The sequence below is a fragment of the Phaenicophaeus curvirostris genome, chromosome 16, assembly GCF_032191515.1.
Source record: "Phaenicophaeus curvirostris isolate KB17595 chromosome 16, BPBGC_Pcur_1.0, whole genome shotgun sequence".
Classification (NCBI taxonomy): Eukaryota; Metazoa; Chordata; class Aves; order Cuculiformes; family Cuculidae; genus Phaenicophaeus; species Phaenicophaeus curvirostris.
In genome coordinates, this window is record NC_091407.1 from 4,812,140 (window position 1) to 4,829,313 (window position 17,174).

At 49.5% G+C, this 17,174-nt stretch overlaps 1 long non-coding RNA gene across 1 annotated transcript in view; it reads left to right on the forward strand.

Annotated features, from left to right (window-relative positions):
• The first annotated feature begins 947 nt into the window (after positions 1–947).
• Positions 948–17,174, forward strand: part of LOC138727788 (uncharacterized) — a 55,468-nt gene continuing 39,241 nt past the window's right edge. The window contains exon 1 of the long non-coding RNA XR_011338613.1: positions 948–1,147. This is a non-coding gene — a long non-coding RNA (uncharacterized lncRNA). The remainder of the gene's footprint in view (positions 1,148–17,174) is intronic.

Consider the following 17,174-nt stretch of genomic DNA (forward strand, 5'->3'; position numbering starts at 1 on the left):
AGCGGGGACATAAAGTGATCGTTACATAGAAACGGATGGGAATGTGGCGAAGGGGGTGGGCACAGCTCACCGGGGCGGGGCCCTCCGGGGAGCGTTTTTAAGGGGTTTCACCCCAAATTTAACAGGCTGTCACTCGGAAGGCTCCGGCAGCGCCCAAACGCTGCGCTTCAGATTTCCAGTGGTACCTTTAAGGGAAAAAGCGGATTTTTTGGCTGAAGTGGATAACCCGGTGCCTGTGCAGAGAGGAGGCGACCCTCCTAAAGTTTAGCACCTCAAGTGACACCCCCTCGCGGGGCTTTACACCTCCCCAGACCCCCCCCCCCCCGCCCCTCCTAGGTTTCGCCTCGGGATGTGCGGGCACCGACGGGCTGTGGGGAGGGGGACACACACGGGAGAGGGTCCCCAGCGCCCCCCGAAGCGCCGTCCCGGGGAGGGGGTCCGCAGGGATGAGCATCGCCCGATGAGCGAGGCGAGCGAGCATCTCCCGGGATGGGGGCGTCCTCCTCGAGGTGGGGGGGGGGGGGGGAACCAAGCTTGGGGCTGGGGGGGAGCCCCGGTTCCCCTCGCGGGGCTCAGCCGCACCTCCCCGGGCTTGAGTCAGCGCTTTTCCCCGATCCAGCGGGATGCGGGGCTGCCGCGGGTGCGGAGGCAGCGCGGAGCGAGGACGAGGTCGGGGGGGTGTGTGGGCGAGGGGCTGCTCGAGGGGTGCGGACCCACCCGGTGGGAGAAACGTGGGATGGGGCTTGGGGGGGGGGGGTGGTGAGAGCAACGCGGAAAGCCCCGGGGGCGACCCGACGCCGCGGTGACGGGCGCCACCGAGCCCACCCGCATTCCCCCCGCCCCTCCCCAACCTCGCACCCGCTGCCCCCACGCGTGTCCCGGCCTGGCGGCCCCTCCGGGCTCGGGCAGCGCCGGTGACAGCGGAAAAGTGGCTGGAAAGGGGCGAGGCGTCACACGCTCTGCCTCCGGGAGGCAGGGAAACGCTGAGGGACCGATGGGAAGGCATGAATGAATGAATCTCCATAAAGAGCCCCGAGCAGCGGGGAGAGGGAGAGTGGAGGAGGAAGAAGGAGGAGGAGGAGAGGAGGAGGAGGAGGAGGAGGAAGAGCCGGAGCAGGGCAGGCAGCAGCAGACGTGACGCCGGCAGGTAAGGAGGAGCCGGTGGCCGCAGGGCGCCGCGGTGTCCGGGCTGGGGGCACAGGAGCCCCCGGGACCCCGCGAGGGTTTTTTTTTTATTATTTATATTTTTTTTTTTGGTGTGTGTGTTGGAGGAGATGCTTTCCTCCTGCCTCCTTGCAAAATGCGTGATGACCCAAACTTCCCAGGACTCCGGGGCGCCGGGCTGAGCCCCTTCCCCGGGCCGGCAGCATCCCGGGTCACCCCCAGCCCCGTCGGGGGCAACGCAGCCTCCCCGGCCTCGATTTACCCTCCTCCGGCTCCTGCCCCGGCCCCCTTTGCTTTTACGGGGAGTCTCGGGGAGCCGCTCCTCTCCCCTCCGTCTCAGCACCCCCTTTGCCGCTCCGTCCCTGCTCTCGGTTACGTAAGAAGAGCGAGTAGCCAGCTCTGACCCGGGCCGAAGCATTCGGGTGTCACCCAGGGATGCCCAGAGCCTCCCCTGCCGCACCTGCCCCGCTGCCTCCCCGGCGAGACGCAGGGATTGAGCTCGCGGGTCCCGGCTGGGGGGACGGGGACACCCATACCTACACCCAGCTGCCCCCTTTCCCTGCCCCGCAGCCTGCGCTTTGGCTCTCGCCCAGAGCTGCCCCGCGATAACGCTGCCCCGACGCATCCGCAGCCCTCGCTGTGCTCACACGCGTCGCTTGCCCGCGCTTGGTGGAGCGACCTGGCTCTCGCGGTTGGGTCCTCTCCAAAGCGATGCCCGCTGGAAGAGTTGGCGCACAAACTCGCCGCGGTGGGTAGCGTGTGGGTCACGCTCTTGCACATGCGTGGGCTACTGCGTGCCATGGGCTAGTGCGTGCTGTGGGCTAGCGCGTGCCATGGCACAGGGACAGCGTGTGCTCTCGCTGCGTGCCTGCACGGGCAGGGAACTCGTGCCGGACGGGGCCAGCTCTCCCCTCACACCGGCTTCCAGCCTGGGTGACAACCGGGAAAGCTGCAGGCCTGACAGGGCAGCTCTGCGGCTGCCCGTGGCTTTCCCCTCCCTGACCAAGGTGCTCCGAGAAGGGATCAATAATGCCTTTCTGATTGGCTTCAATTCCCCATTCAAAGTAGTCACTGCATTAGGACTTGATTTTTCTCCCCTTTGACTCCCGGCCAGATTAGATTGTGAATTTGGCTGATTTCAAGCAACTGGGGGAGGGAAGAGTCATACAGCGAGCGAGAGAGAACTGAAATATCCTACAGGATCCCCTGGAGGGGAGAGAAATCAGGTCTAGATAAGAGCTTGTTCTCCCTGTCTGGCTAATGCTTTCCTGTTTGATGATCAGAAAACACAACATCTAACCTCTCACCAGGACGGCTTAACTATGAAAGGTCAGGCTTTTGGCTTGTTTGAGGTGCTACCTTTATTATTATGAGGTATGGATTATTTATTTCGATTCTCTCATCATATGCTAATCATGGGATTGCACAACGCATGCAAACAGAAGGACTTGGCCAGTGCTTCAGAGGTTTTCGAGTCGAGCTCTGGATGTAGGGCTGAGGTTAGAAAAGCTGTGATGAGGATGGGATACGTGGCCCGTTCCCATCTGTTTGTGGAGTCTCAACCCCATCCTCAGGCAATTTTTTTCCCATGCATGTTTTCCCTGTGCATGTGTTGGTGGCGAGTGAGCGGGTTCTGTCAGTGAAGACCTGTCCTCGGAGGGACACAGAAAGCAGCAGCCAGGTGCATCCCAGCCACGCTGGTCTAGGTGGAGTTTCCCTGCTGGCTGCTCCAGGGCTGGGGTTGTTTCATGCCAAGAGAAGCCACAGCAGCACAGAAACGCCTGCAGCATCCCAGCTGCTGGCACTTGGCTGCAAATTAGTGTTAACTCCAGGTGTAGCAAATGTCTGGGATTACGCGCTTTCTCAGCAAAGGGCACTGGGAAGCCCTGTGGAGCAGAGAAACTTAAGAAGGAGCTGCTGTGGAGTGGTGAAGAGCCTCAGGAGGAGAAGTTGTGGGGCTGGGGGCTTGCTGCAGGTAGGCTTGTGCCTTTCTGAGCTGTGAGACGAGTGTGGGGAGGCAGCTGGTAGAGCCATCATCGAGGCTTTGGGGTGAAGGGTGGTGGAGCGGGGAAGCAGCTGCAGGAATTGCAAGGGGGTATGAGCTGAGAGAGCAGCGTTTTGCATGATCTGGTATGGTTGCTGTATTTTTTTGGTGTTGTGAACGCAGGGCCTGGGGAGAATCTGAGTGAGCGTGATGGCAGCACAACACTGGAGCTGAGGGTCTGGGTGGGGTGAGGTGGAGGCGGGATGGTCAGCAGCAAAGAGAGGCCCAGAGGAGGCTGGTGAAGAGGAGGTGACCCAGATGGGGCTCAGTGAGGCAGCGGTGTATGATCCCAAACTGTGAGCGAGGAAGGAGGCAGAGCTGTGAAAGCAGTAGGGCTGTGGGAACCTTGGGGTGTAGGGGCTGGAGTGGAGACTCTGAGCCTTGATCCCATGTCTGCTAAACACCAGGAGAGCAGTAGCCAGGGCTTGATGCGGAGAAAGAGGAGGACGGGCATGATAGGCGAGGTGTAGTTTGGTTGCTGGAGTGGTGAATATATGTACAGCCCCTAGCACAGAGGTTGTCTGGGTCCCCATGCTAGACATTTATTATTATTTGCTTCTAGCAATTATTTATTATCGTTTCCTCCTAGGAGCTGTGAGTTATCTCTGGGTGAGGGTGACCTAGAGCCTCCATGTACTGTGAGGAGGTAGGGCAGGAGGGCCTGGAGGAGGTGGCACTGGGGGTGCAGGGTGGCTGTCTGCCTGTGTAAGGGAGCTGGAGGGGCACAGGGGGAGGCTGGGGAGGTGGAGATGGGAATTGGTGTGGTTATGACAGCAGCTCGTGAGAAAGCTGTATGCTCTTACCCCTTCTTCCCCTCTAGCCCTCCCAAAGCATCCTCCCCCCCCATCAGTCAGAGGAGTTTTACAATCTGTTATTTGGGTCTGACCTCTATACAGCCTGTCGTGGTTTGCCCTGCAGTGTAGGGTTCAAAGCGTAGTTCAAGATGACCCAGTAGCCTGAGGACCACAGATCGTAAGAGAAGCCCTCAGCAAATGAAGTTGTGGCCAGCTGCGTTGAGGAGCCGAGCATCCCTCATTCTTGCCTTGGTGTGGGGAGAATCATGTGTCCCAGGAAAGGGTCCAGAGCTGTGACCCCTGTTCCTGCTGGGTGGGGTCCTGCTCAACTTGGTGACTTAACCATCAGCAAGATGTTGTGTTCAAGCGTGCACGTTGCATGCACTTAGGGCTCTTGGTGGGAAAAGCCAAATGAACAAAGCCCGGATGGCTTCCCCCCATCCCTCTCATTTGTGCTTGGGGAGCTGGGTGCGTGGGGGGGAAGCTCCAAGGTTTGTTTTCTTCTCCTCCATCTCTGCATTTCTTTAGGAGCTGGACAAGGACAATCTCTGTAGCTCGCTCATATTTTTAAATCAGCAGAAATAAGTGTGTGGGAACGTATGTGTTTTACTGTATCAGCTGCTATCAGCTTTTAGCTTTATTACAGTAAGTGCAGTTTTTCTATGGGCCAAACTCATTCATTGGATTTAATGGAGTTAAACTGCAGGCAGATTTGGCAACTTGTTTGTGTATATCTCTGTAAAATGGACAGGCAGTGATAATGAAATTTTATACTTTACATGGCATCTTTTAGGGAAGAGTCTTCCAATATCTTTATGAACAGCATGCACGTTTTGCTACAGTATATGCTCTTACCTAAGTACAAAATGCTTTAATGCTGCTGCTTTTTGCCTTTCCTAGAGCTTTATACGTGCGTGTGATCTTGGATTCACCCATGTTATTTTCACATGCTGCTTTCCTTACAAGTGTCTTTTGTGGTTTTAGATAGTTTCACTGGATTTATGGTGTATTCTTTATTCTTTCTTAAAAACTCGGATGTAGTGAGACCCAAAAGCTTCGCTGGGCTCAGAAGGAGGGGAGAAGTATAATGTGTGTAAAGCCTCTTGCTGGATACCCAGAGCACTAGTTAATGGTCCCAGCTGCAAAACCAAAATCTTGGGACCTTTCACAGGCACAAGAACTTGCCATGAAACCTTTGAGGGGCTGAATTCCTTTTTCCCCTCACGTTTTCTATGAGTTGCTGTTTTCCTCTCTTTTCAGGGTGTGATGATACTGGTTTCTTGACCTATTCTGGACCAGGCTTAGATCCTGCTTGTGGAGGGTCTTTCCCAGTGTAATGTGGAGTAAACTGACACTTGAGGCTCTAGGGGAAAAAAAAAAAAAGTATTTCTAGAAGATGGATTTGTTTTTTAAGGAGGCATTTGATGTTTTTTCAGGCTCCAACAAATTAGACTCAGACCTGTGGCTGCTGAGCACGGGGAGGTGAAGTGGTTGATGAGTTGAACTAATTTATTGTGTAGCTTTGACTTATTGCATGATTATTGCCACCCTGTATGGAGCACTTGGGTGTGTGGGATTGAGGAGAGAGGATATAGAGGTACAGGGTGAATGTGTAACAGTGGTGAATGACAAGGATGTAAATAAATCTGGAGATTTTATGACATTAAAATAAATTGTGGGTAGTGAGGAGTGAGATATACGTGATGTCAAAGGAACCCTATAAGGAATTTATATCCCTGCTCGGGATTTGCCTGGGTTTCTAAATAATGCATTAATTCAATTACACATTCTTAATTAGTGTTTGCTCACATTGGAGCAACATCATTAATTTACTTTTACTGCCTCTTATTTTTATTTTGCTGGTGCGGTGGTTTCATTTCTTGACTCTTCACCCTCTCCGATTTGTGGAACTTACAACACCCGGCAGTGATGCTCGTGCTGCTTTGGTAATGCCAGTTTTCGGTATTATTTCCTATGCTAACAGGTTGCACAGCACTGACTGACCCCATAACTGCAGAAAGAGGCAGAAAAAGAGCCCAAATGTCAAGTGGCTCCTTTCAGATGCTGAGCATCATCCTTTCTTGGTAGAGCAAGGCACTTTGCAGCATGGTGGAGCAGAATTTGGCCCTTTGGGCTCACCCAGGCAGGGGGATTTTTTTGTGGGCATTTAAATTTTTTTTTTTTTTTTTGTTCCCTGGGAACTTGTGGTAGTTGTAGGAATGGATGCTCCCTGTTGCTCTGTGGTCTCCGGGGTGGCTGTGAGCCTGCTGGGCTGCTCCTCTCTGCTGCTGGCACCCAGACCTCCTCGGGGATGGGGAGGCACAGGGTGCTGTGTGTCATCCAGTGGCACTTGTCCGTCTGCTTCTGCGTGGGAAGAGCTGGGGGATGACGTCTTCAATGCTGTGCCCTTTATCAGTTAGTTCTGAAGGAAGATGTGCTTTTGAGAGCTGCTCTGAGGTGTTGTCCCTTTAGGTCTTCCTGGAAGAGAAAGCTGGGTCAGGGGCCAGTGTATGGGGTGGGAGGGTGGTGGCTGGGCTCTGGTCCTCTGCACCAGTCAGGTTTGGGGTCTCTTTAAGATTTAGGATGATAAAAGATCCTGGAGATGAACACAAACCTAGACTGCTCCTTCCAAGCTGCGCCTTCCAGGAGCAGAGGAACACTTGCTCTAAGGTTGGAGTGAGCAGGTTGGGCTTTCCAACCCCATCCCGTTTCTTGCTTTTAATTTTTGTTTCTGGCTTTGCTTCTCTTCCCCACCCTCTGCCCACAGTCTCCTCTTGCTCGGAGGCGAGCGGTGCTGCCTCGAAAGCCCCATTCATCACCGCCTGCTAGCAAGGCACTAGCAGCCGCCGCTGCTCCGTTGATTGACTGCAGTGGTGAGTGAATTTAAAATCATTATGCTTCTGAGACAGCTTTTAAATATGATGAGATGAAAATCACATCTGTAAGAAGCCTGTGAAAAAGGTTTCTCCAGCCAGGGAGTCCCATGTGGCCCTGGGTGCTATTGGGGTCTAGGAGACCCCTGCTCTGGACCTCACGGGTGTCCCTGTGTGAGCCTGGAATGCTCTGTGCTGGTGAGATAGGAGTGGGTAGGCAGCTGCTGGCAGAGAATTAAGTAGAAATATTTCACTGTAGAAAAGACTATTGTGTAAAGCCATCCATCTGCTGTCTATCTACTGCTTTCCATTAATTAATGAGCTGATTGATTAGGAAAACCTTGCAGCAGTTGAGTGAGGTAGATGGTTCTTGTCCTCAAGTTACAGGTGGGAAAACTTGGAAGCATAGAGGCTAAGATTTAAGGTTTCAAAGGGTGGGGTTTTTGGTTTTGTTTTTTTTTTTTGCCATTAGTGAATGCTGTGGTTGAGACATTTGTCAGTGTCTTGTTTTACTGATTAATCAATCTGATTTTGGATGCTTCAAGAGCAGCTGTGAGAACTCCGTATGGCTGCAGCTGAGCCCTGGAGAGTCTCGGCTCAGGATCTGATCTTCTAGTGTTTGTGGCAAAACAGCAAAGTCTGCTACCGTGCTTGGCTGTAATATTTGCAAGCAACAGTCCCTTCTATTTCCACTGGGTAAGATAAACTCTCAACATTTCTCACAGCACTGGCTGTTTAATACACCTTTCTTTCACCCTACAGCCTTTACCAGGCAAGGCTTTCTGTAAGCATCCCCATATTCCTCAAAGTAACTCTCCTGGCCACCTGCAGCTTGCAGGGCATCTGGTTGCTGATGGCTGGATGCACGGAGTGTTTCTCTCCTCTGTGTGATGATGAGAGCAGCTTTTTAAGAACAGTGCACTGAGCAAATGTCGTTCCGGAGCCCACAAATCTATCAAAGGAAATGACAGTGGCTGTAAGCATTAATCATCCCATATTATCAAAATAAAGTTGTTGCAATAGAGCATTGTCAAAGGATAAATGTCTTGACTTCAGCTCGGTGCTGGTTCTATTAATGCTGGTGGTTCACAAAGGCTTCTAGCCGGTGAAGGTAATTGCATGGACCAAGTGCTCATCTTGTGACATTAACTCTTCCCTTTCCAGGCTCTGGTCAGTCTGATCACAAGGAAATAAGCCTGAGATAGTTGAGGTGTTGAAGTAGTTTTTCATCACTGCTGTGAAGTTTGTGCCTGGACCTGCTTGGAGAGAAAAAAAAAGAAGCAGGGATTTGTGGCGCAGCCCTGAAAGAGTATTTCCCAGCCACCCACCCTTCTGATCTCTCATGGCAAAAAGAGAATAGTTGTTAAAACAATGCAAAAAAAGGCAATGATGAACAAAAAGGGTATTGTATGTCTGATCTGTGATATAGAAACACCTGCTGCTGCTTTGCTCCTGCCCAGGATATGGCTTGGAAACAAACAGCCTAAAGAGGGGTCCTGCCCTGCTCAGGGTGCAGCAGGTACAAACACTGGAGGCAGACACTGAGGGCAGAGCTTCCGTCAGGGCTGGTAGGAAGAAGGATGTGACCACTGGTGTCACCAAGCTGATTAACTCCTGGGGAGGGAGGCTCTGCAGTAATGTCACTGCCAGTCACCTTCTCCTGGGAAGGTGGTGCTGAGCAGCGAATTGCAAGGTCTGGCATGTGGCCCAAGGGGATGGAAAGCTGCTGGAAGTGGCTTTCTCTTTAAAATCCTGGAGTTCAAACCCATCTCTTGTGTTTTATGGCACCATTGAACTCTTATGCTCTCTGGGTTTGAGCCTCTGTCCCCAGAGGCTGCAGGGACCTTGCCCGTGCTAGGAAAAGGCTGTTCTTTAAAAACCGTGCATCACAGCTGGACACTGAGGTGGGAATGGGATTAAGCTGTGCATCCACCCAGCTCTGCTGTGCGGGTAGGTAGGACTGAAACTGTGAGGATGGAGCAGGACACCAACCTAAGCCCATCCAGCATTGTTCACTCTGACTGGCTCCTGTTTACCTTCACTAGGGAAATGCTGAAGCACTGGCACAGGAATAATGTAGCTGCTCCTGGAGAATACTTACTGCAGAGGAATGAAAGGATAACTTCAATAAATCAACATGTTTCAACAGCTGTCCTGATTCACAAAGGAGCAGAAGTCAGGCTGTGAAGTTTGTGTAATTGCTTTGTCTTTAAAGAAAGAAGGGGAAGTAAATCTGGGATGTGGTTCTTAAAGCCCCCAAAGAAATCATAGAATCATTTGGGTTGGGCTTGAGTCCAACCGTAGTGCTTGTGTGCAGTGTGAACTTCACCATCAGTTCAGAGAAGTTTGTCACGTTGCTTACTGTGTGGATCAGTTTCTTAATCCTGAGCTTCATTAATAGTTTTGCAGAAAAGTCCTCTTCTGTATGGAAATCCTTTCCAGTTTGGAACTCAGCTGTAGGTTCTCTAGTTCTGTGCTGATTTTAAGAAAAAGCTCCAGACTTTCTGTGTGGCTTTTCCCCCTCTCTCTCAATTAAGAATTAGTAGTTCATGTTCTGATTTTTACCTTTTCATTCCCTATTACTAAAACAGCACCATGTTGTAGAGCCCTTAAGGCAGTGCATTCTTTTGCACTGAAAATCTGACTTGTGGTGGTGAACAGAGTAATATATTTTGTTTTAAATAGTCTGAGATGGAAAACAAGTGTTTGACTTATTGATTTTGCTTTTCTTCCCATTTATTTTGAGATGCTGTTGTCTTTATTTTCAGCAGGTAAAATCTGAAGTGTTGATGGAAATCCTGACTTTCTTCTGTGGTTTAGATTATAGGCAGCTCCTCAGACCCAAGACTTGTGGGGTTGCTCGGAGCTGCCAAGTTACAGGTGACCTGCTTTTCTGCAAACAGCGTGCAAGGAACTAGCCATGGGGACCAGATGGGACATGGCCTTTGATGGGCTATAAAGGGAATCGTGCCTGAAGAGCTGGTGGCTGCATCCAGCGGGTGAACCTGGAGGTGAAATGACATGCCCAGGGTGTTGGTGCTACAGCTGGTGCTAGGACCAGGTTCTTTGACACCTGCTTCTGCTTTAACCATGAGACTTATTTCCGTTCTTTGTCCTTAGATTTGCAGAGCAAGGAAATTTTTGCTTAATTTTAAACCTTCTCCTAAATCTTGGTGACGGCAGATTGACGTAAGTGTGTGCTGGATCAGGGCCTGTTCTCTTATGCATATGGATGTGTACACAGCTGTAAGCGTTTTCCATCTTTAGGCTTCTGAAATCCATGGGAGAGATCTTTCCTCTGTTCTTGTCGATGCCTCCTCTCTCCCCTTGCACCACAGGCAGCAGCGTTGGCTCACCTGGCCTCCAGGGTGAGAACATGGGGGTGAATTGGGAAAGGATAAGCCAGTTGCTTTGATCATTCATCATATCATTTAATTTGGTCATTGAGTTAGCTAATGAAGCTGTTGCATGTGTGCATCCTCCTTGGACATGCAGGAACTGGGCTTGGCAGTGAGGTGAAAGCCCTGAGCATTGCAGTAGCATCTCCCCTGAACCACATGAACTGGGAAATTCCTCCCAGCCTGATTATCTTTGAGGTTTTGGGTTATGCCAGCAGAGAATTAAATGTTGGTTGTGTATTGTCTGCCAGAGCTTGCCCTGGATCTTGCTTTTGCTGTTGTCATCAGCGGCTGCTACCCTGGGGGCAAGAGCAGTGGCTCCCAAAAAGGGTGATGTGAACAGGTCAGTGTGGGTGGCAAAGCAGATAGCACTCATCCCAGCTGGGCAAATGCTAGTGAGAAAGTCCATGTTTTGCATCCCTCTTGGTATGTGATAATCCCTTTAGCTCCATCATAGCCTAGGCTCTTGCTCAGGAAGGAGTAAAACGTCCTCATCACTGTGCAGCATCTGAGCTTTCCTGGAGGTCTCCATCCATTTGCCAGAATGGATCATGCTCCCGAAGCTCTGAATTAGTGCTGGATGACAGCCTGATGAAACTCAGGTGGAACACTTTTAAAAAAAAAAAAAAGCAGTGGAGAGAACAAGTCAGGCCAAGTCAGCTTATAGCAATTCTGTCTTATTTAAATTGAAAGGGATAGTAATGTATAAACCATTTAAATGTTTTATCTGTGGAAGAGCCCTGAATGTGCTCACATTATGTGCATATGGGTAATGAACAAGTTGCTGTGATGGGCAAGCAGGGATGGCAGCAGGATCAACAGTGAGGACACAGCCCTGATGAGGTCCTTGCTCATCTGGGGTGAAGTGGCTGTGCCCCCATCCAGCCCTGCGCTGGCCACAGAGGATTTTGGTTCAAGTGTTTTATTTAAATAAGGGTATTCATTTTAACCTCTTGTTGGTGAAAATTATCAATGTCATAACAGAACGGATCTGACAGTCTGGAGGGGAGGGCCTCATCCCGCTCTTCTGTGCGTTCTGCCTGCTGGGTACCTGGTGACTCTGGAGGATGCTCAAAATAAACCCAAATCAGAGCTGTGCCTGCCCAACCTTGTGGGGAGGCATGAGGTCACTGGTGTAACTGGGAAGAGAATTTGTCCTTCTAGTTTTAAAAATAGCTGTCTTTTGTTTAATGGCATTTTCCTTGGGGCAGCCCAGGAGCTTGCAGGCTTGTGCAGCCCAGTTAAGGTGCTGCTGAGTGGGAAGGGGTGCCAGGATGCCCTAGTTAATCCCATTTCTAAACCCCATTTGTCTGTAAAAATGAACCAAAACAAGCAAAACTGTGGGTTTCTTCTTCCTTCTGAAACATTTGGTTTTCCTAACTTCCTATAGCCAGGTTGAAGATGTTTCCTCTGTAGAAAATGCTCTCTGATATTGCTAAATAGGATTCTGCAATCTCCAGCAGCTAAAGTGTTTAGTTAGGGTCCAAGGGTGTTGGTGTTTTTTTTTATCCCAACTCTGTATGTCCTTACCAAGGTGTGGGGTTTCTAGTGATGAGTTATTCGGGGCTTATCTCTGGGAAGTGCTGTGAATGCCAGACCTGTGCTTACATCAGGAGAGAAATGCATGAATTTTTCCACATCAGTAGGAGCTGAAGATTTTGCTAAAGGTTTCTCCAGCTGCAGGTAGTGAGATACAGCTCTGCTGGAGAGCTCTGAAGTGGCAGAAACCTGTGTAGAAAATTTAAATGTGGATTTCATGCCTCGGAAAGCTGTCTATAAGGAAGGATGCAGGTGCTGGCTGGCTCTTGGCTGTGCAACAGGTAACTCAGGCTCCCTGATAGTGAGCTTGCTGAAGCACAGATACTGTGTCCATCTTTAGTCTGACTTTGGAGATGTTTGTTAGGGATTCCTGAGCTGGATGCCAGCTGAGTTATCTTGAGGGCTGCAGCGCAGCAAAGTACGTGTAGGGATTCATCAGCCCCTGGGGTCAGTGCTGTCCCCATGAGTGCCTCTCCATGCACTGGTTGCACAAGGTCCTGCCAGGTCAGCTGCTTCTGTCTTGATATTTTGTGGTGGTTTGTGTAGTTTTTCTTTTTATGTAAAAGCTCCATTAAAGGTGGTCACAGCCTGGGATGCAGATGGACTTGAGACAGACTGACCACAGCCAGGGCAGGGCGGGTCAGGACAAAGTTACCTTCCCAATTACAGCCTCTGGTGATACGTGCTGAAGGAAAAGGAAAAGCAATAAGTAAATCAAGCCTCTGTTTGTTGCCCTTAATGTCTGTCTGTTAGCTAATGAAGCAGACAGCTGAACCTCTTATTAAATAATGCTACCTAGCACATTTGTAGAGTTATAGGTAGCAACATTAAATGCAAGCTCTGTATTGAAAACAGCAGCTCCTTCTGCTGTTGATTTGATTTTGGTGTGGAGACTGTGCTGGGTATTTTGGCAAGAAGGGCAGGTCTGTCTGTGCTGCAGTGAGCTCTGCGGAGCAAAGCCACGCTGGAAGAGAGCATCACCTCTGCTGGGCTCAGCCCTCCAGCGCTTGGGCTCTGCAAGCAAGGGACTGAACACCACCTGGACTCACCTGACAAGTGGGCGAGTCGTGGCCATGGTACCTGTCTGCACCACTCTCTAAGTGCAGTGGTGCCCTCTTTGTAGGGTCCCCAGCAGCTGCCTGTGCCCCAGCTTTGCCTGCTGCCGTGTGCTCCCCAGGCAGGTATAGTGTTGGCTAACTCACCTCTCTGCCCTTTGCCTTGCCCCCCTCCTCGTGCCCCATGGAGCTGTCGTGTGGCTTTGGTGCTCGGCACGTAGCTAATATCTCTTTGTAAGACAATACTTCAGCATTACTTGGTGAAAACGCAGGCAGCATTGTACAGCCGGTAGCAACATTGATTGAAGTGATATTTAATCCAAGGAAAATACGTGATACATAGTCTAGGATTCCCCGCTTATCCATCATATAATGCAGTTCGTGGGGATTGAATATCTCTCCTGTAAAGTTGTTTGAGATCAGTGTTGTTATTTGTTTTGCAAATGATCCCGACAGGGATGCTGAGTACTATTGATTACCAATGGTTCTTTAAAAATTACTATTATACTGCAAATTATGAACCTTGGGGGTATCCAGTTATATGATAATGGAAAGGCATTGGTGTGTAATGACACATGCATCATAATAAATTTGCTCTTCCTATATAATAGAGATTGAAAGGGACATGATTTATGACCGATAGTATTAGCTGCCTGCCATGATACGTCCAAGGTAACATGATGGAATTGCCTGGTTGTTCATTGTGGCAAGAAGTACTGATGATTAGAAAAGCAATTTAGAAAAAGCTGAAGGAAAAAAAAAGCCCTTATTCTGAGCAAAATCTCCTCTATCTTCCTGTTAAAATATGTAAACCACTCTTCTAATTCATAAATAGCTAAAATCCCTCCATCACTCTCCCATGCTCCGCTCCAGGACATCCACAAAGCACTGCACAGATAAAAAACCAATGCTGCCAGTCCCTGAGGAACTCCAGGGCTTGCTAGGAAAGCCTTTTTGGAGCTCCTGACCATGGCTGTAATGAAAGTGCAAGTGAAAGCCCTGAATCAGCCGGTAATTTCAATATGTTGGTGCCCTTGAAGCCAATGGAGGACACTCGTGTTGAGTTAGGTGCTCTCATTCCTGATGACAAACACGTGATAATGCAACTGCTTCTCTTCCAGACTCTCCTGGTGTTTCCCAGCTCCATAGCTAAGGGCTGAGCACCTGATGCATTTGAAGAGCCAGAGGGCTGCTTTGGGCTATGGTGACTCGCTCAGTGTCCCGGGAACCTTTGGCACCTTAGGGACAGTGCTGGGTACTGTGACCTTGCCTGAGCCACGTGCCCTGGGCAGTTGAGAGGTGCTTTTGGTTACCTTTCTATCATGAGATGGCACAGGGGGCAGGCAGGAGGGATTCAGTGCTAGGTCTATGATGGGTAATGCGTTCGGGAAGGTGTATGGTGTGAAGGTTAAATCAGGTGCTTTTTACTGTGGCCGTTCTGTGCTCCTGGCATCCTGCTGCAAATACCAAATGATGGCAATGCAAATCAGCTTTTTCCTCGTCATACTGCTGATCTACAGTGGAGACCACAGACAGTGAATGCCTGGGTCTTTACTCCGATATTATCATGCTCGGCAGTAGCTGAGCGTAGAGAAATACATGTCCAGGAGCCACTGCCAGCAGAAGCCTGTGTAAATCAAAAGGAAGGGAAAAACAGTTTCCCTCCTTCCTTCAGCACCTTCTCGGTGTCTTTTGTCATGAAGCTCTGTATTGCACCGAGAGTCATTGGGCTGCCAGTGTAGAGAAATAACCACACTCTCCCTGAAATGCCCATGAGCAGGAGACCTCCTCCATAGATACTGATTTATTTTCACTCTCTGTTCATTTCTTCTTTTTTTCTGTGCTGCAATAGGGACAGTTGCACAGTAATTTCATTAAAGAGACTCAGCACTTAGTACTGTGTGGCCTCATATGAGAGAAGGAGGTGTGTGCTTGTTTAGGTATTATTTTGTGAGCTCTATGGTGTCTCCTGAAGATCCAGAACCAGCCTGCTGTGAATCCCACTAGCATGCTTGGAAATGGGATGGAGGAAGGCTGAAATAGCAAAAGGGAGCTTGGAGCCCACATTAGTGGCTGGTGGAGGCTGGATGCTTTTACCCACATGATGCAAAAGAAATGCCCTCCTTGCCTGAAGTAGAAATAGCGAGCTGGGATGAGACTGCCAGGCTGTGTCCTGCCAGCCTGGCTCCTTGAAGGAGGCAGTTGGGAGCAAGAGCTCCTTGAACCTGCATGGTGAAAGCAATTTGCAATCTAAACACCAGTGCGGAGTAAATAATGCCCCATCCTTTCTCCCCTTGTAAGAATGTTATCAATGGAAATGTTGACCCTTGACTTGCAATAAAATAATTATTTATTGTGCTGTTTTCTAAGCCCAAGTCCTCTGCAGCTCAGTGTTCTACCTCATCTTGCAACCTGTTTATGACCATGCTGCGATTCAGGACTTGACATACAGCATCTGTGTAGCTGTCAGCGTTAGGGAAGGGCTATGTGCAGAGTGGGCTTTGGTTTTGTAATAAAAAGTAAATCCCAGGGTTTTGTCAGTGCTTCAGATATGAGATTCTCCACTTATAGCGACACAGAGTTTTTCAGGGGAATTGCAATTTCAAATTTGTGGGGGAGGGTGAATCCAGGAAGGGAGATTGCAAGGTGGGACTCAGAAATGCTGGTATGAGGGATCTCTGGAAGGCCACAGTCCAGCTTCCCCCAGGAAGCAGTATTTTCAGTAGTGTGTCAAGCTGGTGTTGGCTTTATTTATTCAAGTCTTAAAACATCACCCAGGATGGATGTAGATGATATGCTGTCTACTCAGAGTCCCTGTATTCCTGTGGGAACGTAAGTATTTACAGGTCACAGGTTTCATCTTGTGATTATATGAACCAGACACAAGATCCTCTGGCACTTCAGGAAGGTAGGAAAGGACTCAGGCTGGAGAAGTTCTAGGAGATGGAGGAAGAGGTTGTCTCTGACTGTTTAGTAATCTATCACATCCAGCTAAAGCTGGGTCAATGTACAGAACTGGACAGGAGATGATGCCCTTGTCAGGCTGCAGAGGTGTGCACAGATGTGAATATGCTGGGGAACCAAGTTTTTCCCATTATCTTTGTGGGTGACCTAACTTGATGTCTCTGATCCAAACCCTCCCAGGACAGACAATTCTTTTCCAAGAACTCTTGAATAGCAAACACTTCATGATGTCCCAGGATAGGATGGAGTGGGAGGGAACGAGCCCTTGTCTATCTTAACTACACTGGATTGGGCAGACCTAAAAGTAGCAGGTATAAATGTTTTTGGTACTGTCATTGCATTAATACTTTGTCGCAAATGTAGTGGCATGTTGTCATATGTATGGATTCTGAGAGGTTGTTTTATCCAGCATCGCACTGCATTATATGATAAAAATCAATGTGTAATGGTTGTGACTGGAGTGGTGTCCTTCAGCCCGGTAACTGGCTGTGTAAGTCAGTCACCAAGTCAGTTTGCACAGCGGCAAATCAATGCATAATTCAGGAGGTGTTTGAGTGACATAGGGGCTGCACAGCTGTCACTGTATTGTGCAAAGCAAGTTCGCTAGGGTGAAGGTGAGATGTCCTCTCTGTCCCCTGAATGCCCTAGGCAGGACCTGACTATCCTTGGAGAAACCAGCATTGTTGGAGTTGTGTTGCATGAAGGTGAACCGCGGTCCAGAGCAGGGTTTGCTTCTCTTTGGAAGGATTTATCTGGAAAATGTGGGTACGTGGGCATTTCCAAGGTACTTGTCATGACTCCTCCCTGCCCTGGACCACTTCTAGTTCATAGACAAGCGCTTGCATGTGTGTCAAGAAACACCTTTGTGCCCCAATAGCATCCCCCTTGCTGGGAGAGAGGGAGGTGGGCAAAGGGGGCAATGTGGTTGTGGTTTAGAGAAGCTTGTAAGACGTCTGATTCTAGCTTAGGAAAACTTTCTCCCTCTCTTGCGTGCTGGCATTGACTTTCAATTTATTTTCCCTGCTGTCGTAATGAAAAGTCCAGGTGCTACACAACTGCAGAGATCCTGACATTGGAAAGCGACAGCCAGCATGCACCATTTCTCTGGAAAAAAGGATCCATCTAAATGGCTTCTTTATGTCACGCTCTAATTTTGCCGCTGTTGATTTATTTTTGTTTTTGGCTTCTTTTTTTTTCACTGTATTCTTAAAACTTCCCTTTCAGGGCTTAACAGCTTAACCATTTCAAAATCATGCCAAGCGGAAATGTAGCATACGATTTTCTTGCTAAACATTGTGCTGATCACTCAAATGTATTCTGAATTTGTAGAAAAGCTGTGAAAA